Here is an 8030-nt window from a genome sequence, read left to right as displayed (position 1 = left end):
ATAAGCCACTAAGACAAACAACATTCCAAGAGCAGGTTCCTCAGTTACTCTTTAACCTTCTGTTTCAAAAATTAAGTTGAGAGAATGCCCACAGATGTTTTGGGTTTTTTTTCCTGTGGTAAGATTCTAATTATCTTTGTTTTCTTTTCCTCTCTGTACCTCATCCACATTCTTAATACTCAGTCTTTGCCATGCAGCCTTGGAAAGGCATGTGCATTGAACACCCACTCTGCAGGAGGTTACTGCTCTTCTCAGACCTGTTGTTGGGTGAATTATATGAATTACAGAGGCAGTGTACACTTGAATGTCAGCACTCCTGCAGCTGAAACATCTTCACTTCTGCAGTTCCTGCAGCTCTCAATGTGCTCTTCTTTATTCCTCCGTCCATCCTTGCCTGCATTGTGCTGTCGTGTTTATGATAGCCAACATGAATCATTGACCAAAAAAATAAAAAGTGTATTAAAGCAGCCCTTGGAAGACCACTTTTATGAAGATAATTAGAATTTTTTCTTATAAATGTCACCATGGCTACTTTTGGCTGGATATAAAAACAACTGTTGGTAACAAGTTTATGTTAACAGTGGAGGAGGGTGAAAAACCAGAGCAGGGAACACATCACTGCAGCACAGGTTTTATTATAAAACATAGAAGATGTTTGCATATGCACATGGCATATTTATCACACTCCTTGATATCCTTTTCCTACATTTCACTGAGACTTGGGCTAGATGGATATCTGCCAGGGGAAAGTTTTGTGCTCACAGAATTCCAACATTCATTTTAATTGACCAAAATGTTTGTCACAAATGAGTGGTTTAGGTCACTCAAAGAATCACCGGCAAAGATATCGGCAAAATCAGGTTTAATATAAAAGTGAAAGCGTGACAAAATTTGTTTGCAAAGTTCACTCTACTGCTTACTAGATAATTAAAGCACACAGAGAAAAACTGGACCAAAATCTAAAATCAATCAATCTAAAACTAAGATCAACCAGAAATTATCTACGTGGAAGCTGGGGTTGGGAAAAAGGTTAAGTATGGGAAAGGGTAAGGATCAAAAGGAATAAGGGAGACCCTCCCATTGAGTTACAGAGTTCAGAATGGACTCCCCTGCCAAACTTAGTCCCGGATTTGACCAAGGGTTTAGGCCTAAAGGTTTTAACAGTACTTAAACTTAACAGCAATGAATCTATAGCCTAATTTAAACAATTTAACTGAAGATTCTATAGAATTTACTAAAAGCACAACAGTAACTAACTTATAGGCCTGATTTACTAATCTAACATATGGAAGAATCTGAGAGCAGCATTCCCAGCACATTTGCTGTAGCACATTCTCTCTCACTTGCACGCAGACATGAAGTCTGTACATGTATGTACAGGTGAACTAACAGGTTTATTTCTGCCAAAAATCCCCCTCGAGCTCAGCGAAGGACTCATATTGGTGCCTTTGGATCGTCTCCAGGGGCAAAGGACTGAGCCTTGAGGAGTTGGGGATCAGCCCAGGCTCCAGACTTGGTCTTCCCAGTGCAGCAAACTGGAGCATTCCTGGCCCCGAGGGGTCCTGTTCTGAGGGGGACGCTGACCTGGGCACAGCCCAGAGCTCCAGGAGAGCTCCCAGGGTCTCACTTAGGACACTGTTAGTGGAGTTGCAAGAGAGTGGGTTTTAGAGTAACTTTCCACCCTTGACTGCAATTCCGGTTGGTGACTTTCTTTGAAAGTTCAGTAACAAAATTGCTGCTCCATTTGGGTCAGGCAAGAAAAATAAATTTCCAAGGCAGTTCATTAAAAAAACAGCAGCTCATTAGCCAGCACCCTTCCTGGGGGCAGGCGATGTCTCTGATGAGGTTAAGAGCAGCTCAGCCCAGGTGCTGTACATCAGGGCCAAGGCCTAACGAGCACTTCTGAGATCACAGTGTGGCTGAGGTGGGTGGGGGTGTGTGCACTGATTCTTGATAAACTGTGCCCAAACATGGACAGGCAAGACAGTGAAATAGTGAAATTAAAGAACATGCTTAGTTTCCTGGTGGCCAGCTCAGCAACTTGCTAGGAGCCCAGGGCTGGACTGCAGAGCTGGAGCCCAGGAGCCTTGTTTTGGGAGCTGAAGCCCCAGGCTGTGCACACCTGAGAGCCTGGACTGCCTCTGCTTGGCACTGCCAGGGTGTCTAAGTGCTACCGACCACAGCAGGGGATGTTTCCTGTGCCTTTGGGGATCCTGGGAATCAACTCCTAGCTGCTCCACTTTGTTTGTAGGAAAAAAAAAATAAAAAAAGAACAAAGATAGTTTGATTTGATCTGAAAAAAAACCTCCTGGTTTTATAAAGATTTTGCTTCCCAAGGGAAAAGGTAAACATTTTGTCATGTCTGTTTGGCACTGACCAGCCTTAGCCTACAATAGCAAGAACTCATTCAAATGAAGGAGGAGCCATGATTGTTTATATGTGTAATTACTTACCTATTAATGCATTGGTGTGTAAATTGTTGAACATAGTATAATGTAATATAAGTCATTCTAGCAATTCAATTGCTTTATTATGTATTGGTGCATAGAATTCTTTCCAAAACTGGAAATAAATAGAAAAATATAAAAGCATCATTAATTTTGTTTAGTTGTGGTGACTGAAAAAAACCCAACTAAACCCTGAAATTATTATTATCTACTCATTTGGTACCTTAAATACATTCTAAACCATTATGTACAGAGGCAGAGGCTTTTGCTCCAACTGTTTGCAGAGAGAAATGCAGTAATGCTGTAAACAAGAGCGTTCTTAAAAATACTTCTATTAAATGTAACAGGCACAGCTGCTTGCTTGTTAAAAATCTTGAAGGGGATTAGGGTAGTGATGGAGAACCACTAATGGAGAGGTCTAAGAGAGAAGAGCTATCTCTTGTTTCAAAAATAATAAGCAAAACCAAACAGAAGGAATCAGGGCTCTATGAAGTGTCTCACAAAACCCTATGCGTGCAGTGTAAAATGTAGAAAAGTACTTTATTGTTTTGTTTACTTGAGTAATTTCGAGGCATGGCAGGTACTGTACTTTGCTAACAGAGTCTGTGGGGTCAATCACACCAAGTGAGACTACTGAGACAGTTTTCTGTCTGGAAAAATATGCTCTCTGAAGTGTTTGGTGGTTTATTGCTGATTGCTTTGATTAAAAAATGGAGTCTGTGTGCGAATTGCACTTGTGATACTTGCTGGAATGACTGGTGACAGAACAGGGGTTCTTCAAACAATTTTATAGAATAAACGTCTGCTTCTGTGGGCACAAGCATTGGCAACGCTGCAGAACACAAGTGCTTTGTTGATGCTGTGAATCAGAGGCTCATTGGATAACCCTCTTTTGCCAGTTCCTACAGTCTGTGAACATTCATTGAGCTTATTCTTTCTCCTAAATATGTTCATAAATTGTTGTTTAGATTACAGCAGAAAGTTGTCTGTACTCTTTGTAACTGTAGGAGTTTCTAAAGTAATATGAGTTACATACTAGAAAAAAGTATTGTAAATTATGCAGTAAAAATGGTGAAACTGCTGTGCAACAAAAGAAAAGGAATCTACATGATTCCATCAGAAAGATAATCATAATTTGATGAAAGACACTGAGTCAACACTCTGAAGAAATCAATTTTGACTGATTGAAATAGCAATATGCACAAAAGTACTCAGTGAGTAAAGAACTCCAGAAGAACAGATTGACTTTTTATATGATAAACGACTGAACACACATGAGAAAAAATTTATGTAAAATTAATTAGGAAAAAAAATTATTTCTAAACTTAGGTAACTAAATTGATGAGGTTTTCCAGCTAGGACTCCTGATGGGAAGAGATCTAAATTTTAACCTTTCTGAGTAGAGCCTAACAAGAGGAGGTAGAGCGATTAAAAGTTCCTTCTTGTACTTGTGAAAATGAACCTTTCTTTCAAGCTGATTTCACAAGAAATCATTTTCAGGAGCTTTTTTTTGACATGTTTGATGAGTTACTGATATAGCACTGAAAAGCCTAAAAGCTTCTAAAGTGCTCCTTAGTACAACTGAACAAGCTCCAGTGCAATTCAGTGGCCCAATCTATTGTTTGGGATCTCCAGCAAAGGGCTGGTAATCCATGAACTGGTACAGCTGTCCAAAACCAACGTAAGTGTGCCCAGCAGGGTTTTGTGTGGAAAACTGTGAGTCTGGAGGAAGGATGAACATTAAAACGCTCTGTGTTTTGTGCAAGTACCCATCTCAATTAAATCAATGACATAACTTACAGCCAGTGGCTTCTATATAATGGTTTGCTTATTGAAAAAGACTGCTTAGGAACCAGCACTTAGGAACCAGTGTTCAAGGAAGGAAAAGACATTGATGTAGGGTTCCATGGGTAGTGGCCTACCATCCATTTCCTGCCCTCTCAAGTTCTGTATCTTTTTTGTTTTCACAGCAGCCATCACTTAACAAAATATTTGTTTTTATACCTAAAGCTTTCCTTAATTAGGCAAACATCTGGTCCCATTTCAAGAAAAACACTTCACTACCACTTCATTGGAAATAAGCACATACTTAAGAGACCTGAAATACCTACTTTTCTTGATCAGCACAATTCTCTGAATTTCTGTAAATTTCCAATCCAATGTGACAGCTGAAGAGATGAGGGATAGAATGGAGAGGACCACAGTTTGAGGACTGAAGGTGATACGCAAAAGCTGTAGCCAAGACCATTAAATGATAAAGAGAGCAAGACAAGACTTACAAGAAAAGATAACCTACTTTAACCCACCCAATTTAATTGCAGATGAATAGGCAAGTTTTGCAACGCAGGCTCTTGTCCAAGTCACTTGAAAAAAGTCCTGAAAATGTAACTAGAACAGTACAAGCCTGAGAGCTTGTCTATTTTTTTTCCAACCATGTCAATTAATCTAACAAAAGCCATACAAGAATGTATGGATTTTGCTTTGATGTTATGTGAAAGGAGATAGAATGATCTGCAGAGAACAGAGGATAGAATAACCCAGGATCACCCCAGAGCCAGCAGGAAACATGTCCTCACAACTGAAGACACAGGACAGAGCAGGTTTACCCACACGCAGTCCTAGAAGGGCCTGGTGTCCACAGAGGGAAGCAGGAGAGCACCAGCCTCAGGGCATTGGATGATCTGGAATGGGGGCTCTGGCTCTGGGATGTAGTGCAGGCACTTCAGGATAGCAATTCTAGCTGAAGACTTCTGTACAGCTGACAAAGGCAGTCACACAAACACCCAAATCCTGAAAGTCCTTCACTAACAAATTTCTTTTGTCACTGGGTCCTACTGGTGCTAAACCCCGCAGCACTCTGGAAGTGTATCCTTCGTAATTATAGCTACAGGGCAAACTAACACGATAAGCCATGTAATCCTTCTAGGAAACATCAATTTCCTCTTCTCAGCTCTTTTCCTGTTTCCACTCTTCTGTTTCAGGACCTGCCTTTTCAGATTTTCTGGTCAGCCTACCTTGACTTTGTTGGCCTCTTTCCTGCAGCCCACCTGGGTAAGCAGTGACAGCTAATCCACACCTGAATAAGGAGGGAACCATCACCTAATTCTGTACTTAACCAAGCCTTTTCACCTAATTTGTCACCTCATTTTCTGCCCTGATTAACACACAACCCACCCCTCAGCTTCTCCCCTTTCCAAATCAGCTGCTGCCTCTCTATGCTCCTGTCTCTTCCTCTTAGTCTAACTTTTAAATTACTCAGGATTAGTTTGGGTTTAGGTTTAAGTCTTTAGGAAATTAGCCATAGTCTGATGAAGACAACATGACTGTCTGTTCCCCATTAAGATCTCATGTCAAGTGCTCCCGGTGCTCTCCTCAGATAACCTGAATAAGATAATCATTGTAATTTTCCCCTTCCTGTTTTTCCCCTAGTCTTCTGCATAGATACTAACAGTATTCTGTTTGCTAAATTAGGAAACTTATTTTTCAGAGTGTACCTTTCTTTTCTACGGATTGCTGTCCATTGTAGAGATTTGTTGTTGGAATGTTCCCAGTTCTGACCCTGAATACACTGTGGCTGTAAAGCTACTGAAAACATCAGCTTTCTACTGCCAAATGGAAATCACTACCCACTGTCAGATAAGAGATAATGAGTAATAGATAAGCAATAAAAACATTTATGGTTTGTTTTTCACCTTTTATGAAGACCCTCTGGTTTTAGCTATCTTGTTAAAACTAGTATTAGTCTTGAAAATTAAAATTTTAATCTGTTTAGAACAGTTTGCTCCCGAGAAAGCATGAACGAAGGGGATTAAATTATACCTGTACTAGACTTTTCTTGGTGATTCGTAATTATACTGTCACTCATGATGCTATTCATTGCACTTAGCTGCATGGAACTGGGGAAAAACATGACATTTTCCCCTGTACTAGACATAATGAGAATCTATGGCTTTTCAAGGAATCATTCATCAATGAAGTACAGAGATAAACAAAACATGGTGAAGTTGTATTTGGAACCAAGGATATTTTTTTTGCCTCAAGCCATAGTATAAAATATTCATTTTTCTGTTGGGAAATATAAATGGGGAGGTAGCAGGTGCCAGGTAACCATCCTCAGGAAATAAATCCCCGACAGCAAACAGAATGTATGTGCTTCCTGAGCACACAGACTCACACCTTTCTGCCTCTGTCCATCTTGAAACATCAGCATCTCACCTTGTAGTGTCTGTCAGTGGGGTGAACACACTTATTTTGGACCAAACTTCACTGTAGTCAAATGCATTTTCCTACTTCTCAGCTGGGATCTGTGTATTGAAAAGCTGTGGTACAAAAAGTGCTGTCCAAATGTAGTGCTTCTACTAAAAACCAAACCGAACAGAAATGCATCTCTTTGGCAGAGAGACACACTGAAGTAGGAAACTCAAAAGTCTGCATTTCCACGAACCACAAATTAGCTTAATTTGTTGTTGAATTTGACAAAGGAACATAGTTAAGTGTGGAGAGGACTAAGTCAGTTCACAAACAGTCAAGAGTAACCACTTATGTTCTCAGCAGGCTTGTTTTTGCATCCAGGTTAAGTTCTTTGCAATCAAAATCATTCTACAAAATGAACCGTATCTCCTGCAATGTATGCTTAGGCAGAAATTTTCTAATGGATGTTGGTCTCTGCATCACAGTGTAATCCAACATTGTATGAAGTCTTTTCTTCCATTTCTAATAAATGTCAGTTTTCCTAAACACAATACTTTGCAAAGTGTTTATGCAGAGCTTTCAACACTGACTTATAACTGGTATGTTTTGAATGCTTTCAGGAAGTTATTCTCTTGCCAGGGTCACTGTGACTTATATTTAAAAAAAAACCCCATGACATCTCCCTGGTAACAGTCTCTTTCCTCCCCTTCAACAATGTGCTGTCAATTTAAAACTCAGGAGACTTCTTCCTGCATTATGCAAGCATAAACTTGCTTTTATCGATCGATGTAATATCAGCACACATGGAACAAGAAGATCAATGATGGTAAGTACTCACAGTTTCAAAGGAAACAGAGAAAACTGAGACAACCCAGAACAGATGCTGCAAAAATTATCTTTTTTATCAGCTAAGTGTTATAAATTGCTGTGAAAAATTCAGGGGGTGCTCATAGCTGATATTCTAAAGGAACAGTAGCACAAATTATTACACTGGCTGTATTTAATGAAGATGAAACTGGACTAGACTATCTGCTTATAATCTGTATTTGTCAGATAGACTATTCAAAAACACAGTGACAAATTAACTGCATCTTTACTGGTAACAATTGGCAGAGATGTAGGAACACAGACTGTTTAAGGAATCAATGTGTATGTTCTTACACTGTGAGGTGGTGGCGGTCAGAGGCACAGCAACTTTTTATGAGAGGAGCAAAGCCTCCTCACAGGTGTGAAGTGAGCAACACGTTAAAACCTCTTTATCAGACTATACTGGGTTTGTGTGGCCAGGTTTTGGTCCCAGGGGGCTGCAGGGGTGGCTTCTGTGAGGAGCTGCTGGAAGCTTCCCCCACGTACAACCGGCTCCGAGGCAGCCCTGCGGCTGGCCAAGGCTGA

The sequence above is a fragment of the Pipra filicauda genome, unplaced genomic scaffold, assembly GCF_003945595.2.
Source record: "Pipra filicauda isolate LSUMZ 115617 unplaced genomic scaffold, ASM394559v2 scaffold256_size1097316_pilon, whole genome shotgun sequence".
Classification (NCBI taxonomy): domain Eukaryota; kingdom Metazoa; phylum Chordata; class Aves; order Passeriformes; family Pipridae; genus Pipra; species Pipra filicauda.
This window is presented reverse-complemented; position numbering follows the sequence as displayed.